Source organism: Castor canadensis, chromosome 14 (genome assembly GCF_047511655.1).
Source record: "Castor canadensis chromosome 14, mCasCan1.hap1v2, whole genome shotgun sequence".
Classification (NCBI taxonomy): domain Eukaryota; kingdom Metazoa; phylum Chordata; class Mammalia; order Rodentia; family Castoridae; genus Castor; species Castor canadensis.
The window spans coordinates 99,715,969-99,734,825 of record NC_133399.1 but is presented as its reverse complement, the minus strand read 5'-3'; the positions used below and the strand labels follow the sequence as shown (position 1 = coordinate 99,734,825).

At 48.3% G+C, this 18,857-nt stretch overlaps 1 protein-coding gene across 1 annotated transcript in view; it reads left to right on the top strand.

The window, feature by feature from the left end:
* The first annotated feature begins 1,240 nt into the window (after nt 1-1,240).
* Lzts1 (leucine zipper tumor suppressor 1) overlaps nt 1,241-18,857 on the top strand; it is a 48,027-nt gene continuing 30,410 nt past the window's right edge. The window contains exon 1 of the mRNA XM_020179740.2: nt 1,241-1,453. The gene's annotated coding sequence lies outside the window, so the exon portion shown is untranslated. The remainder of the gene's footprint in view (nt 1,454-18,857) is intronic.

The following is an 18,857-nucleotide window of genomic DNA, read 5'->3' as shown; positions in this document are numbered from 1 at the left end:
GAATTTTACATTCTGGGGGTAGCTACCCTGTTTTGCAAATGAAAAACCTGAGCTAAAGAGAGGTAAAGGCAATTGTTCAAATGCTGAATAGTGAGGTCTGGTCTGTCTGTGTTCTTAAACGCGTCGCTGAATTGTCCTCCAGGAAGCCTAGAATTGAAGGTTGGGGTCTTCAGGGTCTTCTGGGTCAGGCAACAGCGAGAATCACTTACAAAGTTCTGAGCAGGGGACAGGCAGAAACAAAATGGTGTGCTTCTCTTTGGGCTCTCTTCCCCCATTCTACTTATAATCACGGTCAAACACCTCAATCTCACTCCTTCTCTTCTCTCTTCACACACACCTCTTTCAGGCGCAGGCTAGGACCCCACCCTCCCACCCCACGCCCCCAGGCAGAATCCCCGCCTGGTTTTCTCTCGTATTAGTCACCGTGCACCCTGTGGCTAAGCCTTGGGCAGCACCTGACGCCCTCCACCCCCTTTCTTAACTGGCCCTCTGTCCAGCCACAACTTGTAAGCTTGGTTACCCTCCAGGCTCAATTGCTACAAGTTCAAAGTGAGGGCAGGAAAGAAAACTGATAGCGTTACACCGGGACTGAGTGAGATTCCTAGCTACAAACAAAGCAGGCCTTGGCCTTCATCTGACACTCAGCCCCTGGAAAAGTTTCATTTGAGATATTTGGGGAGTGGGAGCTCCAGTGCTCTGGGCTCCAGTTTGTCACCCCGGCATGGTGAAGCCATGCCCTTCTCTGGGCTACTAGTCTGCTCTTTGAACCAAGAAATCCAGCCTTTCGCTGGGGCTGGGACTGGGGGTGAGGAGGTGGTACTGGGAAAAGGAAACTGGTAAGGGGCACGAGTAGTAAAGAAGTGGGGAGTGCAGAGAAAAGGGGGCCGAAAGGGAATGGTTAAAGGAAAACCAGAAGGGGAAAGAAAGGAGCGCAGGCAGTGAAAGGATAAACAGGGGATAGCGCAAGATAGGAAAAGTCGGAGGAAGGGAGAGAGCAGGTAAGGCCGCCGGATGGGGTCTGATGGAAGCGAGGGCGCAGAGATGGGGCAACCCGGACCTGCGCGGGCCGCGGGCGCTCAGAAGCCTGGACTTCCCAACAGAGCCCCAGCTGTCAGCCTGGAACAAAGGCCGCTGAGCCACCAGGACTAGGCAGCCGGCAGCTCCGGCCAATGAGCGGCGCCGGCGCTGGCCCCGCCCCGCGCCCCGCCCCGCCCCGCCCCGCCCCGCCCGCAGCTCGGGACCCCGCGCGGAGGCCGGCGCGCAGCGAGCCGGCGGGCGGCTGCGGACCGGCGGGGAGGCGGAAAGTTTCTCTGCTCGCCTGGTCCAGCAAGCCAGATCCGCGAGCTGCGGGACCGGCCCGGCCTAGAAGCTCTGGAGAAAGAGAGACAAGAGCACATTGCAAAATACACTGGGAAAAAAAATTCTCAAGCCTGCCCGAGGCGCAGGGGGGCAGGTAAGGTGCGGTGGACCGGGTCTTGCCCGCTCCCGCGAAGTGTCTGCGGTCGCGCAATGCGCCCGGCAGCAGGGAAAGCTGCGCTCCCCGCCGCGTGCGGGTCCCTGCGTGCGTCCGCGCGTCCGTCGGTCTTTGTCTGTGTCAGTGTCTGTCTAGGTGTCTTTGTCTCTGCATGTAACTGTCAGGGTCTTTCCCCTCCACCACCGTGGGTGCCCGGAGGAAATGATGGTGTGTCCGTCAGTCCTTCTGTCTTTGTCTCCGTCTCTGGCAGACAGGGTGTATCTACTCCCACTTCCGAATATGATCTTGGAGCATGTGTTAGGTGACATTGGCGTCAGAGGTGAGGAAGTGGGAGATGAGGAAGTGAAACTTCAGGGACCGAGGCCTCGGAGAGAGGGTCGCACAGTTGGGGACCGGCCACTGAACTTTGCTGCCTGGAACTTTGGAGATGGGCTGTGTCCGCACCGGGGGACGCGGATGCATTTGGAGCCTCGGAATGTTTCCCCGAAGAAATAAGTCACATGGGCTGAGTGGATAGAAAGGAAGGTGGTGCACTGAGGTGACTGCGTGCCCCCCTGGAGCTGCAGGTCACCGGGGGTCAATCCTGGAGGTGCAATTCAGAATTCAGGCAAATCATCGCGCGTGGACACACACAAACACGCACATGCACACGCAGAGTTATAATCATCTCCTTTCCTCCACTCACCACATGCAGACAGGCGCCCTCTCCCCCAGCCCACCCTGCTAGAGCTTAACTCTGTTTCCAGCCTTCAGATCACACTACTTGGCAGCAACAGGCACCCAAACACCGAGGGCCAGGTGATGTTTCTCTTTCCTGCTCCAAGTGGAAAGGATTGAATTCTGAAGCAGATAAGTGTTCTGTTGTCTCGCCCACGAGTGTCAGGCCTGGGAAAGTGCTGCAGACTTGTTCGCTTCAGAGTCCTCAATATCCTAAGAACAGAGGTGTGCTTAGGGATCCAAGGACCTCAGCGTTCTGCTGTCAGCCTCTGCTCTGGTCGTTGAGTGCTGGCAAGCTAGGGAGGAGGCACTGGGTTCTGGACAGCCCCTGGCAGGGGCCGCTCCACATATGGGTCCCCTACCCTGCAGCTTACTAGAGATTCTGGGAATCCCAGAGCCCAGCCACAGGGAGATGAGGTGCACCAAGACCCTGGAGTAGAGTTGCCTGTAGGGGTTCGTAACCTGAGCTTCCTCTAAGTTCAAAAGAACCATTTTCCACAGGCACAGAGGGAAAATGGAGGTACTTGGAAGGTATATGCATATGGTGTTAGAGCGACTTTTACAGAGGGAAAGAGTATTTGTGGTCAAGGTTGGAGAAGAACCGAGTCTGTGGGCAGGAGTCTGTGGGCAGAACATACACACTAATTAGGCGTGGCCCTACACCTTGTATTTATTCAGCACCTTTCTTCTGAGGCTTTCAGTGCATCATAGACGTTATCTCATTTGTTATCTCCATTGTGCTCAGGGCATAACTACCAGGTTGGCCTGAGACATGGTTTACTCTCTGTGTCTGCCAGTGAAGAAACCAAGGCACCAAAAGGGAAAGGTGATCTTTGAGGTCTCACAGCTGATGGGAGTCAAGTCAGGTTAATGGGAGTTCAGGGAAGGAAGACTCACTGGTTAGACATGAGTGTAAGTGTGGGGCTCTCACCCTGAAGGAGGTGGGAAGAAAACCAGTGGAAAAAGAAGAAAGGACATCTCTCCAGGGTGTCTGTGTGCAAATGAGAGGGAGGATAGGACCTTTGCTTTGCTCAGGATGGTTGCTACTTAACATTTCTGTGCACTTTGCCAGGTTTGTGTGCACTTGATTTTCTAGAGAAGATGCCCCTGTCTGTGTGTGCCTCAGTAGATGGTGGCAGGGGCTGGCATAGAAGAAGTGCACTGGGTGGGGTGTGCTGGGGAATGCCAATGCTTTGGGAGTGCGTTAAGCAAGATTTGCCATTCAGTGTTGAGAAGTCAGAGGGCTGCATATGTGGGTAAAGAAGTAGATAATAAAAATGGTTTTCTTTTCTTTGCAGTACTGGGGTTTGAACTCAGATTCCATACCTGAGCCACTCCACCAGCCCTTTTTTGTGATGGGTTTTTTCCAGATAGGGTCTCTGAAGTATTTGCCCAGGCTGGCTTCAAACCACAATTCTCCTAATCTCTGCCTCCTGAGTAGCTAGGATTACAGGCATGAGCCACCAGCGCACAGCTAAAAATGGTATTCTAATCCTGAAAACTTATTTATACATCTCTGCATTTATTCATTTAACAAGTTTTCATTGGGTACCTACAAAATGCAAGGCTTTAGACTGGGCGGTGAGGCTCAAAAAGAATAAGGAAATGACAAAGAACCTGTGGTTAAGCAGCTTATGTCAACTAGTCTAATGGCTAATATTGTAACAAGATTTAATGCCATCCACTAAGCACACTGTGTGCCCAATACATTTTACTCATTATCTCTTTTAATTCTCACTGCAACCCTGCAGGGCATATATGACTAACAAAGGAGATTTCAATAACTTGGGGAAGGTAGAGGATTTGAACTCAAGTCAATAAGACTTCAGACTCTGGCTCCTTCTACCTTCTCCTGCCACCTTCAAACACAGAAATGCATTGTTTCTTTTGCATAGAATACTCTTCTCTGACCCCTTCTTCCTGCCCAACTAGCCCCCACTTGTACTTTTGGTTTCAACTATCAATTCTTTCAAGAAAACATCTGTCCTTTCCTTAAGTCTGAGTCCAGTATCTTCCTCTGAGTTCCTGCCATCATTCCAGGATGTCACTATACTATCCACTGTCTCACCCAATAACTGCAGAGTTCCTGGAGGCAGAGACTATGCCAGTCACAATTCCCAGCTCAGAATCTAGTGTGTAGCTGTCTGAGGAGGCCTTTAATAAAGTAATGGGAAAGAGGAGAACTGCCTGAGGCCCTGGGCAGGGAGCATTGTTCCCAACGGTGGATTTCTGCATAGACACACTTAGCCAGTATGGACTCTTCCTTCCTTCAGTGCAGGGCTTCTGCTTAGAAAGAGCTGCTTCATCCCAGGGCCTGCCAACAGCTCTAAGGGAGCCTAAGGCAACCCAAGCTCCACCCACTCCATCTCTGGGTACATCTGCCCACAAGTACCGGAGTGGAAGGTGCTAGACTGATTTAGACCTGGAGTTGTAGCATTGTGCACTCAGAAGTTTAGGAGCAGATGGTTCCAGGGCGATGATGAGGTGTTTCTGGGGCTTTGCCAACAAAAAAGTATCCAAGTCCTGGCCTGGGGAATCTTTAGGCCTTAGCACTCGCGGTTTGGTTTTGAATGGATCTTTGTGCTGCTGTAGCTTGGACACTCATGCGGCCCTGGGGAGTGTGACTTGCTAATCGTGTTTGGGTAGGTAATCTGGCCATGCTTTCTCCAAGGCACATGGTCATGGCTCTCTTCCCGTGTCCTTTGCATCACCCCATTATGTCTCATATGTGGTGGCCACGTGTGCTCCCAGGGGTCCATGATGACTTTAGTTTCCCTTCAAAGATCATTATTTAAGTTTGAAAAACTCTGCATTTTCACTCTTTATTAAAGGTTTTATCTGCGTGAAGTATCAGGGACTTTTTTTTTTTTTTTTAAGAAAAGCTAAATAATGCGTTGGAGCTAAAATTTGTGGTGATAACTGGAAAGAGGAATGAGCAGTGATGAATCAATGACAATCACATTGAAACTCACACTATTAATACAGCAGCTTCCCAGCAAGACAGATATGACCTAGTGATGCCAGGGAGGAGGTGGTCATAAGCTGAACCTTAAAGTTGAACCTAAGGAGGATATAAAGTGAGTAGATGGAATAGCGGTCAAGGTCAGAGCTCCAAACGTTGAGAGCTGAGGAGACTGGACTTTCTCCTCCAAACGCACTGCCAGCAGGAGCCTGTCAGCACCTTTCAGACAGAACTGGTAGATGGAAAGTGGGAGGTCACTCACCTGTCAACACTGCCTCCATCCAGTGTGCAGATTGACCAGTGGAGCTCCTCCTCCAAGGGCTAGAGACATGTATGGGGAGACACTGGCTAAACTGATGTCTGGGAGGGCTGGGCTCCCAGGCCCTTTGGCACACCTGCCGCTCTATGCGTCAGCTTGTCCTGTGTCTCCCATACTCAGGTTTCCTTTGGACTCTTATTTCTACTTCCTAAGCTTCCCAGAATAATGATTTTAACAGCCCTTTTTATTTGTATAGGATTTTATACTTTAAAAGGTGAATTCTTATCATTAATACCTCACAACAAATCTATGAGAAGACTCATTCTACCATTTGATAGATGAGGAAAATGTGTGAGCTTATCAAAGGCACTTACCCAAGATTCTCAGAGGACTGCTGAGAGTTGAACCTAGCTGGCTTCTCTGTTGTGCTATAACTACCAAGAGTTGTTGATTTGTCTTTTCTTTTTTCTCCCCCTCCCTCTGTCCCTTCTTTCCTCCCTCCCTTCCTTTTTCTTTCTTTCTTTCTTTCTTTTTTTTTTTTTTTGCTAGAGATTGAACCCAGCCCAGATCCTTGTATGTCCTAAGAAGGCATTCTACCACTGAGCTATAGCTCTGGACCTTATTAATTAAACAGATCTAGGTTCACTGAGTTGTTGACAAGTGTTTGATAAGCAGAAGAAAAAAAGATTTTTAAAACTATAAGAGCTCAGGTACTTTCATAATTAATGTAGTTCAAGCATGAGGAAGGCCTTAGATTTTCTTTACTTTTTCTGTGCCTTCCTTATCTCTAAGCACTTGTTGTAGATATATGTTAAGCTCAACAAACAATAAGTTAGGCAGTTTCTGGGACAATGGAATGTCTACTTGGGGTTTGCTTTAAGGGATGATACTTATCCTGTGTCAGTTCTTTCTTAGAAGGCTTTATTAATTCACTCTACATTGAAATTAGTGGCCTCCACAGAATCAGAAATATTTTATTGTAATACCAAGCTTTCTTTTATACTTTATTTTACCCTGTCTGTGGCAGGTATGTCTCAAACTAAAACAGGGTCTGACTCTTTGCTGGGAACTTACGCAGCAGGTGGAAGCCAGACTTCCAGGGAATCACACATGGAGGCTGCTTCCAGTTAAGAGAGGGAGAGGTGGCGTGACCTGGAAAGGAGGGGGCAGTGGGAAGCAAAGAGAAGGTGGAAGGACAGAGAGGCAATGTGTGTGTTAGCTAACAATTAGAGCTAATTGCTCCAATCAACCTAGCACAGGCGTGATATTTCTTGCTAAGTGACAAGCTAAATTGGTGTCTGAACAGATATGGATTGTGTCCCATACCTGGAACAAAGGCAGCAAAGAGCTACCCTCTGCAAACCACCAATAGGTTTGCTTCCTGGTCAGTTAATTGCTGTGGGAGGAGATAAATATCTTTAGGGCGACTGCCAGCACAGGCATGCACACGCACCCCACAGTTCATTCATCTGCTTTCATTGTCTCTCCTTTGAGATGTGCTCTCCTGTGATACCCATGCACCCACTCACAAGTACATCACACAATACAGACCTTCAGAGACTCCCCAAGATCTCAGGACCCTACCGCTAGCTACCTGGGATGGCTTCCTTGTGGCATGATCTGAGCTGTGTTCAGGCAGCCCCTCCCTGATGCCCCAGAAACGCGATTCCTACCATGCCCAGAACAGTCTCAGGCAGCCATGAGCCCATCAGAGCTACAGATCCTCTCAAGTCAAGCAGCATCCCCCAGAAGAAGAGGGACAAGTCTGGAAAAGACTCCCAGCTTGAGGGACAAACAAGAAAGACCCCCTCAAGGCTTGACCCAAGTGGAGCCAAGCTCTAGGGTGGAGGATGGGGCCTTTGTTCTCAAATCCTGCCCCACTCCCGGGCATGCTTCTCACTGTGCAGACTTCCAGGTGACTGAGGCAAACCCTGCTGCATTCAGGGCAGAGCTGCATACTTGGCTCACTGGCCTAATGGCTTTGGGGGCATCTTCACTCCCCTTGCTGTTGCAAAGCCATTTGCTGCTAAATCACCCTCCTCCTGGCACCCTGGACTGCTAAATTGGTCTCAACTTGCTGTACTTCCACCCACCACCTTAGTCATTATTCTCTGGCAGCATTCACAGAGTGGGTGTAAAAGCAGCCGAACATTATATTCCTGCTGTAAAGAGAGAGAATTGAGTATAGACATGCAAGGAGAGGGGAGAGGGAAGGAGGTGAGAGAGAGCAAAGGGGGCAGGGAAACAGAGCTGGGCATCTGCCAGCCCCTTTTCCCGATGACCCCAATGACCCTGGGTGATGGGGCTATGATAGGTGAGTGGGAAGTGACACAGGGATCCACACCCCACTCAGGGGCTGCACATGGCTGGTCTGCAAGGAGGAAAGGACACTGGCCACAGGAAGAGAAAGATCCCACCTTCTGTGGACTCTCTGTTCCTAGAATTTTACAGTATGTGTTTGTCACTCCTATTGAGTATTTGTACCCATGTATTAGGTTTTAGCTTTTTCCATCCTATTCTCCCTCCCAGCCAATATTATGGGTCCCTTGAAAGAAAAGTGTGTCATGCCTGCAAATGTATAGCATCAGGCACTGTATTAGCTGAGATTGATGGTTGTGAGACCTGTGGTGGCCCGTCCTACCCAACCACATTGGATTTTCCTATGGGTACTTTTGAATATGGAACCCAGGAAGGCAAGAGGAGGGAACTTTCGGGGCTTGGTCTACAATCCCAGTGAGGATGCGTCAGGGAGGGAAGAAGGGAATACACACAGAACAGACAGGCTAGCAAAGCAGAGACCTGTGCTGCCCTGGTGCACAAGGCTCCCAGTGATTCCCCCAGTGCCCGGGGCTTTCTTTATGGTCCATCTGATGGTAGGTATTGCCCTGGGCCTGGCAGGAGGAGGAGAAGAGAGTCAATTCTCATGTCAGGCAGCAAGCAGGGATAGCACCAGGCAAGGCAGAGTGACCTTGACAGGAGGTTCTCCAAGTCACTGATAATATGTGTTTGGTCTCCCAGGAAGAGGTTGAAAGGGGAACACAGTGCCAACTCGAGCTGGCTTGGGAGCTACTATGCTCCCCAAACCAGGTTCCTTCTCTCCCACCCTCTGCTTGAGAAAGATAATGGTGAAGCCTTGAGAACAGAAGTTCCCCCACAGTTAGGGAGGCAGGGACACTAGGGGACCGTGCCGAGGCCATCAAGGGTGTGTGAATAAGCTCCAAGGCTGCCCTTGACCTTCCACTACATACTAACAGGCATCCCTAGTGTCTGCAGGATGCCTGAGCTTCATCTACACTACCCCTGAGCAAAAAGATCACAGGCAGCAGTGTTTCAGGAGACAAACTCCCTTTTTTACTGCAACCTTCAGTCACTTGGCTCTGGCTCCCCTTGGCCCCCCTGGAAGGGCATCCTAGCTGTATAGGAGAAAGAGGGAGGGTGGATTGGATCATGCTCACATCTTGAGGAAGTACGCCCCTACTTGCTGATCAAATTCCCCTAGCCCCAATGCCTCAGAGGTGCCAGCAGACAACCCACACTGCAGGCAGGTGGGGAAAACAAGAGAAGCCCATTGGGGCTGCCACCACCTCCACCTGCACTGGGAAGGGAGCTGGCCACTGAAAGAGACCAGGAAAGAGTGCCTTGAGCTCCTCCCCTTGCCAGACTGGCAGCTGCCCCTGCTCAAAGGCTGTGCAGCTGGTGGGGGGCAGGGGGGCAGGTGTGGGCAGGATGCATAGTATTTTTCTGACACTAGACTCTTTTCATTTACCAGAGTAGAAGCCTTCAGCTTCCCTGGGCCTCTAATAGCATTTGAGACATCTCTTGACTTAGAAACTTTGGCATGGAGTCACTTCTATACAGGGCTACAATTTAGGGTTCCAAGATTTATCAGGGAACCAAAGACCCTGCATTGAAGAAATGTCAAATACTCTGCAATAAACACAAACTTCCAGGTTGAAAGGATCTTTAAATACCATTCTATCCGAACCTGTGAGGTGACACTTCCCATTGGCAGGTTCCTGCATCTCCAGGGGCTGTTCACCCTCACCTGGACAGTATCTGCTGCCCAGGTAGAGAGAGAGCAGGTGAGTTCTAATGGTGAGGCACAAGCTTTCTCATCTGCATCAAGGCAGTGGATGAATTTGTAAAATGTATTGTGTCTCATATAGACTATTTATGGAAATTACATGAACCGAAATAAGTAAAATCATATAAAACATAGAAGTAGCTCAATTTGTGTCAGCCCTCCTCCCTGCCCACCAGTTTCAAAGGAAAGAAACCAGGCATGAAGCAGAGTTGCCTGTGAAGGGGGTCATGGGCCCCTGGTGCAGGTCAGGGAGGGACGGCATCAGGGTCAGGCAGCACCAGCCAAGGGATAGGCATACCTGAAGACAGCACAGGAGGAGTCACTTCCACCTTTGTCCCCCTGACCTTGATTTCATTCTTTTTTTTTTTCCTTGTGGTGTCGGGGATTAAACCCAGGGCCTTGTGTATGCTGGGCAAGCGCTTTACCACTGAGCCAGCCCCCGATCTCTGTCTGTGTTGTCAATTGCACTAAATTAAAATGGGCTGAAAGCCTGTGAGATGAAGTAAGACTGAGGCAGTGACATCATTGACTGTCCTGAGATTACGATTCAGTATTGAAAGTGGATCTCTTGCTCAAAATGGCTGGTGCCTGATGTGCATGCAGGAAAGGAACAGGAGGGGACAGAGGTGGGGAACATGCAAGCCAGCAGAGTTGTGGACAGCCTCTGGGGAGCTGGATGCTGGCTAGGCGGGGGTTAGTTTACTGCCTTCCCTTTTCTCTCTTCTTCCTGCCTCTTGCTTCAAAGCCAAGATCTCTCCCAGCTGGATCACTTTCTGGATTATGTAGCACCTAAGGACAGGAAAGGGGGAGAAAGAGCAACAAATAAAAGGAAACTTCTGTGTTCAGTTTATGGGGGTGGCCCAGATGTGAGAGGGCCCAGGTTTGGCTGAGTCTCACAGAGGATATGAAGACATGTTAAAGAGGCTAATTCTATACTGGGAGATCAGAGAAACTTTTATTCTATGTAAATGTCATTAAATAAGATGAGGCAGCCTGGGTGGGCTGAGGAATAGCTGCTCTTGTTGGGGACACACCTTTCCTACAAGGACGCATATGGGAATCCTCCTGCATGAAACAAGCAGTCTGGTATTTAATGCACCTGCCAAGGAGAGCTCCATATTGCCTTCCTTCTCCTCTAACTCTCCCCTCCCTTCCCTTCCTTCCTCGCTTTTTTTTATCCCAGTAGAGGAAACTTTTTCCTGTTGATGGTGAAGCTCAGAGAATTGCTGTGACTTCTTAGAGGCACACAGCTATTAGGTGTTTAACCTGATGATCTGCATTGCACTTGCTCCATTCAATTCTGACTGTATCTTCTGAGGAAAAGGCAGTGTCACCTGGCTGGTGGGAACATTAGGAGGGGGGATGCTGTAGTAGGACTAGGTGTGATCAGAAGAGATCTCCAAGAGCATCCCAGAAACAAAGCCAAGGTATTTCCCTCCAGGTATTCTCGTCCGTCCCCCTTACATTGTGCAGTGGTGGGAACCTCACACCTGTGGGATTGAGACCTGGGAGTTCAAAGGGCTGCCCTCCCAGCCTATTCCCAGGACAACTATTAAACTCCCACTTGAACTTGCTTCAGAGATTCCCAAGCTGAGGAGAGATGGGAAATTTGTTAAGAAAGCATAAGACAGCCTGGAATTAGGTCTCACTCTTGTTGGCATAGAATGCTTTTAGGGAAGCCTGCCCAGAGTCAAAATAATGGCCCCTGCTTAAAGATGGCTCCACCCAGGACAGCCCCAGGGAGGTGCATCCCAGGACAGGACACATAAAGAGGTGGCAACAGACCCACCGTCCTTCTCCATCCCCTCCCCTACTTTTCCCCAGCAACTGCAAACTGCTCCACTGCCTGATCTCAGCAGCTCAGGAAGACAGACCCTGAGGCGGGAGAGGATCTTCTGAGAACTTCCAATTGTGGGTCTGGTTTAATTGCAGTGTTGGTCTCTGGGCCTTGCCCAGACCTGTGTTTCTCAGGCAGCCAGGCCGGGAGTCCAAGGTGCAGAGCGATGGGAGCCCTCCAACCACTTGCCCCCTGTCTGTTTGGCCCCCTTCTCACTGAGAAGGGCTTTCAGGAGCTCAGTCGTTATAGGAAAATCCATTTCCTCCCTGAATGACAGAGGGCACCTCAGGAAGGTGGAGTCTGCTGTCTAAGGTGATAACTGCCGAATTCTCCTGCCAGGAGACCACGGGGCGTTCAGTATGCACCAGACCCAGCATCCCTGGCTGCAAGCCAGTCCCCAAGCTATTTCTCATTCACCCACTCTTCCTGGTCCAGGCTATGGAGGTGTGATGAGACCCAGGAATCCTCCCCTCTGCCTTCCTCTTTCCTGGCCCAGACCAGGTGAAAAGGACACCATGCAGGTGCCCCTCTCTAGGCTTTCTCAAGGAGGATTCAAAATTTAGATTGAATCATGAAGGTAGGGGACAGGAGGAGGCCAGAACCCTGCATACTGCAGCCAAGAGGATGCTAGGGCTGAGGGCCGTGACCCAGCAGAAGTTCTCTGGGGAAAAATGGATGCATCTGATCTCATCCACTCCCTGAGGCTGGGCTGCTGTTACCTGACCAAGACTCTGAGTATCAAGCAAGGGAAAGAGGAGATGGCTAACCCAAAACTCCGTAGCCCCAAACCCCCTCTGTGTCACCATGGCAGGACTAGGACTGCTTCTTTTCTACACAGGGGCTTCTGACTGCTTCTTTCCCTGTGTGTTCTTCCCACAGGGTAGGCTTGTGTTAGTCCCTGGGGACTCCACAATGAGCACCCCAGGCAGAGGCCTGTCTTGGGGAGTTTATAATCTATTTGTTAGAGAGTGACTACTGACATTTTAAGAGCAATTCTTCCAAACAATGGATGGTAGTCTGTTATACGCATGTACTTCCAATACTAATCTTTTTAATCTAATCTCTAAAGACCCCAAATGGAAATATTCTCAGTTCTTTTAGATCACAAAAGACAAGAAAATAGAGCTCAGGGCCCTGTGAAGCTGGAAAAAAATGTATCAAGAACTTGAACTTGAGCGCTAGCAATCCCATAATGTCTGTATTCACCAAGTCCCACATGTTCAAAAAAAGCTTCCATGGATTGAGCTCTTAATTATATCCTTGTTCTATTACAAATGAGATTTCCCTCAGTGCTTCCAAAACCCTATGAGGGGGTACTATGGTTAGTTCCAACTTGCAAACAGGAAATGGAAATTTAGAGAGCTGGTGCCAGTGTCCAAGGCTAAAATGGGAGAGATTGCAAGGGATTACCACCAACCTCAGGGTGGGAGGGCAGGGGACCCTGGCAGAGTTAGGAGCAGGGAAGCCTGCGGACAGGGGGCAGGAGGCAGGGTAGCTGCCGGGCTGGACGGACACTGCTTCTCTTTGGGAACTCCAGCCTTGCACTTGCTAGGCAAACACTCTACCACTTGAACCACATCTCAGCTGAAATGCACCGAGCTCATCCAGCCTATTTCAACAGGCATTGAGGTTTCCAGGCTTTTCCAGTTTGGAACTTCACACAATACTGCTAGGTCCTTTAGTGAACATGAGCCCATTTCTCCAAGTGTACATGTAGGAGTGGAACTGTTGTGTCATCACTGTGTACATGTTCAACGTGACTAGACACTGTGTAGCTTGCCCCAGCAAGGTGAGGGCATGCACACTCCCTTCCACCAGCAGTAGATGAGGGCTTCATGGCTTCTTGGCATTATCAGGTTTTTTTATTTTGCCATTCTCATGGTTAGCTAGAACTAATTATTAGGGTCTTAATCTGTGTTTTCCCAATGACTAATTGTGGTGAGCACCTTTCTATACCTTTTTAGCTATTTGCATATCCTGTTTTATGAAGTGCCTGTTCAGATCTTTTGCTCATTTTAAACTTGGTGTTTGGCTTTTTATTGGAGATTTATAAGAGTTCTTTCTCACACTCTGATAAGGAGCCTTTGTCAGATGTGTGTTTTATAAATGTCTTCCTCCACTCAATGGTTTGCCTTTTAATGCTCAGTGGAGATCTTTAATGAAGAGAAGTATATTTGGTGGGACTGGGGTTGGAGCTCAGGGCCTCACACTTGCTCTTCCACTTGAACTACTCCACCAGCCATTTTTGTGTGTGTGTGTGTGTGTGTGTGTGTGTGTTGGGTATTTTTTAGATAGGGTCTTGTTTTTTTTCTTTTAAATCTCCATGCTGGCCTCAAACTGAGATCCTCCTGACCTCTTCCTCCCAAGTAGCTAGGATTACAGCTTTGAGCCACCAGTGCCCAGCAAGAGAAATTCATAATTTCCTAATACTTTTCCTTTATGGCCAGTGCTTTTTATGTCCTGGCTAAGAAATGTCTGTAAAGATCAGGAAGATATCCTCCTTTGTTTTCTTCTAGAAGCTTTGATGCTTTGCCTTTTGCATTTCTGTGTACAATCCATGTGGCATTACTTATGTGTTCTGTAAAGTAGGAGTCAAGATTCATTTCTTTCTAAATGGATGCCAGCCAATCCAGCAATCACTTTCTCACTGCTCTACAGTGTTCCCTGTCATAAACCAAGTGACCATGTATGTGTAGTTCTGTTCTGGATTTTGTTCTGTCCCACTGGTTACTCTATCTACCTTAATATCAGTCCACACTGTCTTAATTACTGTTACTTCAGAGAAAGTCTTGGTATCTGGTAATCTATACCCTCCAGCTTCATTCTTTATCAGGATGAATTGCTTATTCTTGGCCCTTTCTATTTTAATGGAGAAATTGCTGGGTTGTGATTGTATTGACCTTGATCCTACAAGTCAATTTGGAAAGAATGATTTTCAATATTAAGTGTCTGGTCCATGAATTTGACATAGTTCAGCATTAATTGAGATTTTTTAAAAAATTACCACAGTAACACTCTACAGTTTTCAGTGTGGGGGGGTCAATATATAACCATGTTCATTTCTACACATACACTTTTTTTTTTTTTTTGGTGGTACTGGGGTTTGAATTCAGGGCCTCACGCTTACTAGGCAGATACTCTACCACTTGAGTCATGCCCCAGCCTAAGCATACACATTTTGCCACTTGCATGTTTTTGTAATTTCTTTTTTCTATTTATTTGTTGCTAGGATAACAAATGCAGTTGCTTTTTGTATATGATCTTGTTTTGAGGGTCCTTACTCGGTTTAATGTATTAAGTAAGAGAATGTATAAGCATCAGGGCATATAGTAGGGCACAGGCTGAAGCTGGCTGGGGGTGGTAAAAGAAGGCCTGGGATGAGCAGGTTGGTAAGCTCATGGGGGCAGGATTTACTTGGTCAATAAATGGAAGAAGAATCCCTATGAAGGGAAACAATGTGTGCATCACAAAACCATCTTGAATGGACCTTGAAAGAGGCTCTAGAGATGTGAATGAACTGAAGAACTGGTACTGCCCTTCACCGTGGCATGTAAAGCTTTGACATCCACCCTGTCATTGGTCCTACTGTATGACTAAGGGGTCACCAGGTGTCATGTCTTCATGTCATTTTTAGAGATAAGGAAAAGGGTGTTGGGCATTAAGAGTCTTGCCAAGGTCTCTCCAGGAGGAAGTAAGTGGTGAGATAGCTTTCAAATACCCCTCTATGCTTCATGAGCTGGGTCCTGGAGCAGCAGGTTTTTGGGTTAAGTGACCTGAGTGTTGAAATCTGCACCTGGAATGACCTTTGTGCAGAGTGCTTGGGGGCGGGGGAAGCAACAGGCCGTTTTGGAGGTTGTCACTACATACTGAGCAAGAGATGATGCCAGCTCTGAGATAGGGGCAGGAGAGGGGGATTGTGGCCAGGTACCTTGGGTTGGTCCACAGATCTCCATGTGTGACACACACACGTGCAAGTAAAGAATGCACCTTCAGAGCTTTTGGCTCTCAATTCTCTATTTAAAAAAAAAAAGAAGAAAAAGTGAAATGTGGGGTTTTTTTAACCCTTTCCCAGCTAATTGCATGATTAAATCAATTTTATTGAGGTGTAAACTACATCCAGTAAAACTTACTCCTTTCACCTGGAGTGACTCCCTTTTCAATGGCCCTGGCCTGGCCTGGCTCCCTCAGCATAAGACCTTACTTGGTGGTAGACACCCACTCACCAACAATCCTTCTCTTCTGAAAGCCTGGTAGGTTATCAGTATCACCAGAACTTCCCCCAATGTCTACACTGGAGGGAGCAGTTATAATGCCATCCCAAGCCCATGATGAAGGGTGTCCCAGAGAGAATGATTCACTTAAGGCCACACAACTAGTGAATGACCCAGCAGAGTAAGCCCAGGGTGTCTAGTCTCTAGTTCATTGTCAGTATTACTCCACGATCAAAACAGAGGGGTTGAGCCTGGCACTGGTGGCTCACACCTGTAATCCTAGCTACACAGGAGGCAGAGATCAGGAGGATTGGGTTTCAATGCCAGCTCCAGGCAAATAGTTCCAGAGATCCTATCTTAAAAACACCATCACAAAAAAGGGCTGGTGGAGTGGCTCAAGCAATAAGAGTTCAAGTGGTAGTGTGCCTGATTTGCATGTGCAAAGCCCTGAGTTCAAACCCCAGTCCCACAAAAACAAAAAAGAAGAAGAGAGGTTGAGACTTATGCTGCTTGGGCCTCTTTGGGACTCATATAGTTGGCCCATCCTGTCTGTGGGTTCTGCATCCCTGGATTCCACCAACCTTGGATCAAAAATATTTGGGAGAAAAAAAATTGTGTTTGTTCTGATCATGTACATACTTTTTATTCCTGTCATTATTTCCAAAACAATGCCACATAACGGCTACTTACATAGAATTTACATTGCAATAATACTGTAATTAATCGAGAGATGATTTCAAATACAGGGGAGGTAACACACCCATACACCACTTTATGAAGAGACTTGAGCATCTGTAAATTTTGGAATCAGTGGGTACTCCTGGGACCAATCCCTCAGGATACCAGGACAGTTTTATAGTCCCTTCATTTTACCTCTGGTGAAATCCAGTTATTAACTCGGAAGATTCTCATTGAGCCTAGGCTAGAAGGAAGTGCAACCTTCAGGGGTTCTCTTCCTTTCATCCTCCCTGTGCACTTGGCTAGGTCAGGCTCTGGGTAGGCAGAGCATCACAGCTGCTCAGGCCAGATATGCAGTGACCTCTGTAGCCTGGGCTTTGCAGCCTGCAGAGCCTGAGCCCTTCCTCTCTGTGCCCCAGCCATGCCGACTCTCAGACATCTTTCCACACTGTCCCTGCGGTACAAGCTGCTGCTCTGTAAGAGCCGCCTCATCCAGCATGGGCCATATGTCTCTCCAGAACAGCCAGGGGTGGAGGAAGGATTGAAGCAGAAATAAACTGTCTACTTGGAATTGACTCTCCCTGTAAGCTGCTGAACCCACATCCTTCTCTGGGCCTCCAACTATGTCTTAGTCTGTTTGGGCTGCTATAAAAAAAATCATAGACTGGGTGGCTCATAGGCAACAGAAATAAATTTCTCCTGGTTCTAAGAGCCGAGAACTCTAAAATCCAGGGGCTGGCGTGTTCAGTGTCTTGGCAAAGGCCCGGTGTCTGGTTCATAGAAGAGGCCTTCTCGCAGTGTCCCCATGTGGTAGAAGGGACAAGGCAGCTCTCTGGGGCCTGTTTTGTAAAGATACTAATCCCATTCATGAGGGCACTCCCCTACCCTCCCACCCCCGTTTTCTCATCACACAGTTCCAAACACATCTGAGCAACCATGAGATGTCTCTTGTTTTTCATCTCTGAGACCAATGCAGCCATCCAAGAGGTCACTGGGCTCAGACATCTCATCCAGAGCTCTTCTACAGGAATTGCCATACTCCATTCCACTCCTGACCCCCAGAAACCTTCCATGAGTGATCTGGGACCCATGAGTGATCACGGGTGGAAAGCTGCCATACTCTTCTCAACTAACATTCGTTGAGCACCTATTATGTTCTGGATGCCGTGCCAGCCGTTTACGTATGCTGTCAGTCATCTACTCTTTAGGAAAACCTCAAGGGGTGTGTGTATGTGTGTTCAGTGATTTTCAAGTGAGGGAGATTTTGTTTACCAGGGAATAGTTGCTAATGTCTCTAGAGGAGAGTGGGGCCGGTTTGTGGTGCCCCTGGCATCTAGTGTGTGGAGGCCAGGGGTGCCACTGAACTTCCTACCCCTGCCCCTTACAACAAAGCATTACTGTCATGCATTGTTTAATGACAGGGACATATTCCAAGAAATGTTTCCTTGGGTGATCTTGTCATCAAGAGTGACTTACACAAACCTATACAGTATAGATGAGCCAGTCCACAAAACTCTTGATGCAACCAATAGATGTCAAAAAGGCTGGGGGTGTAGCTCAGTGGTATAGCGTTTACTTAGCATCCATGAGGTTCTGGTTCAATCCCTAGCTTTGCCAAAAAAAAGAAAAAGTCAGATGTGGCAGCTCGCATCTATGATTGCAGCATTTGAGAGGCTGTGGCAGGAGGATCTCAAGTTTGAAGCCCACCTAGGCTACATAGCAAGTAATGGTAGAAGTATGGTATCATACATAAACCAGTAAAATAGTCATTTATTATCATGTATTGCATACTGTATGCAACTTTCATACAACTGGTAGCACTGCAGGTTTGTTTAGACTTGTGTGGCCCAAACACCTCAGTAATGTCTCACACTATCATTTCATTAGTAGGTGATAAGAAATTTTCAGCTCCATTCTAGTCTTTTTTTTTTTTTTTTTTTTTTTTTGTGTGGTACTGGGGCTTGAACTCAGGGCCTTCACCTTGAGCCACTCCACCAGCCCTATTTTTGTGAAGGGTTTTTCAAGATAGGGTCTCGAGAACTGTTTGCCTGGGTTGGCTTTGAACTGTGATCCTCCTGATCTCTGCCTCCTGAGTAGCTAGGATTACAGGCATGAGCCACCAAAGCCTGGCTCTAGTTTTATGGGAGACCATCATATGTGTGGTCCATTGTGAGCCAAAACATCTTGCTTATGTGGATCATCACTGCATCTAGCCTAAATTGTCAATTGTGCCAAGACCACAAACCCAAGTACACCTTATGAAAAGGAAATGCAAAAAAGGAAAACTGCAGTTGTAACAGTTAAGCGACTTCCCCTAAGCAGAACTGAGCGGCAAGCCACATCTGTCTGACCCTAGAGTCTCTGCTGTTTGGGTTACAGAAGGGTCCTGTTCAGGAGCCACTGCTCCTGGGGTCATATCTGCCCTGGGAGAGAACACATTCCCTTGTTTCTCACTAGGCAAGCAAACATCAACCTACTTGTGCTGGACCAGACCTTCCCCTCCCCCATGCCAGCCCAGGAACAGCTGCTTGAGACATAATCCTTTCCCACCAGGTGCTCTGTGTGGGTACAGAGGTGGGAACCCCACCTCTTCCTGCCTGGAATTTGAAATCTTCTCTGAGTAGTTAGGATATAC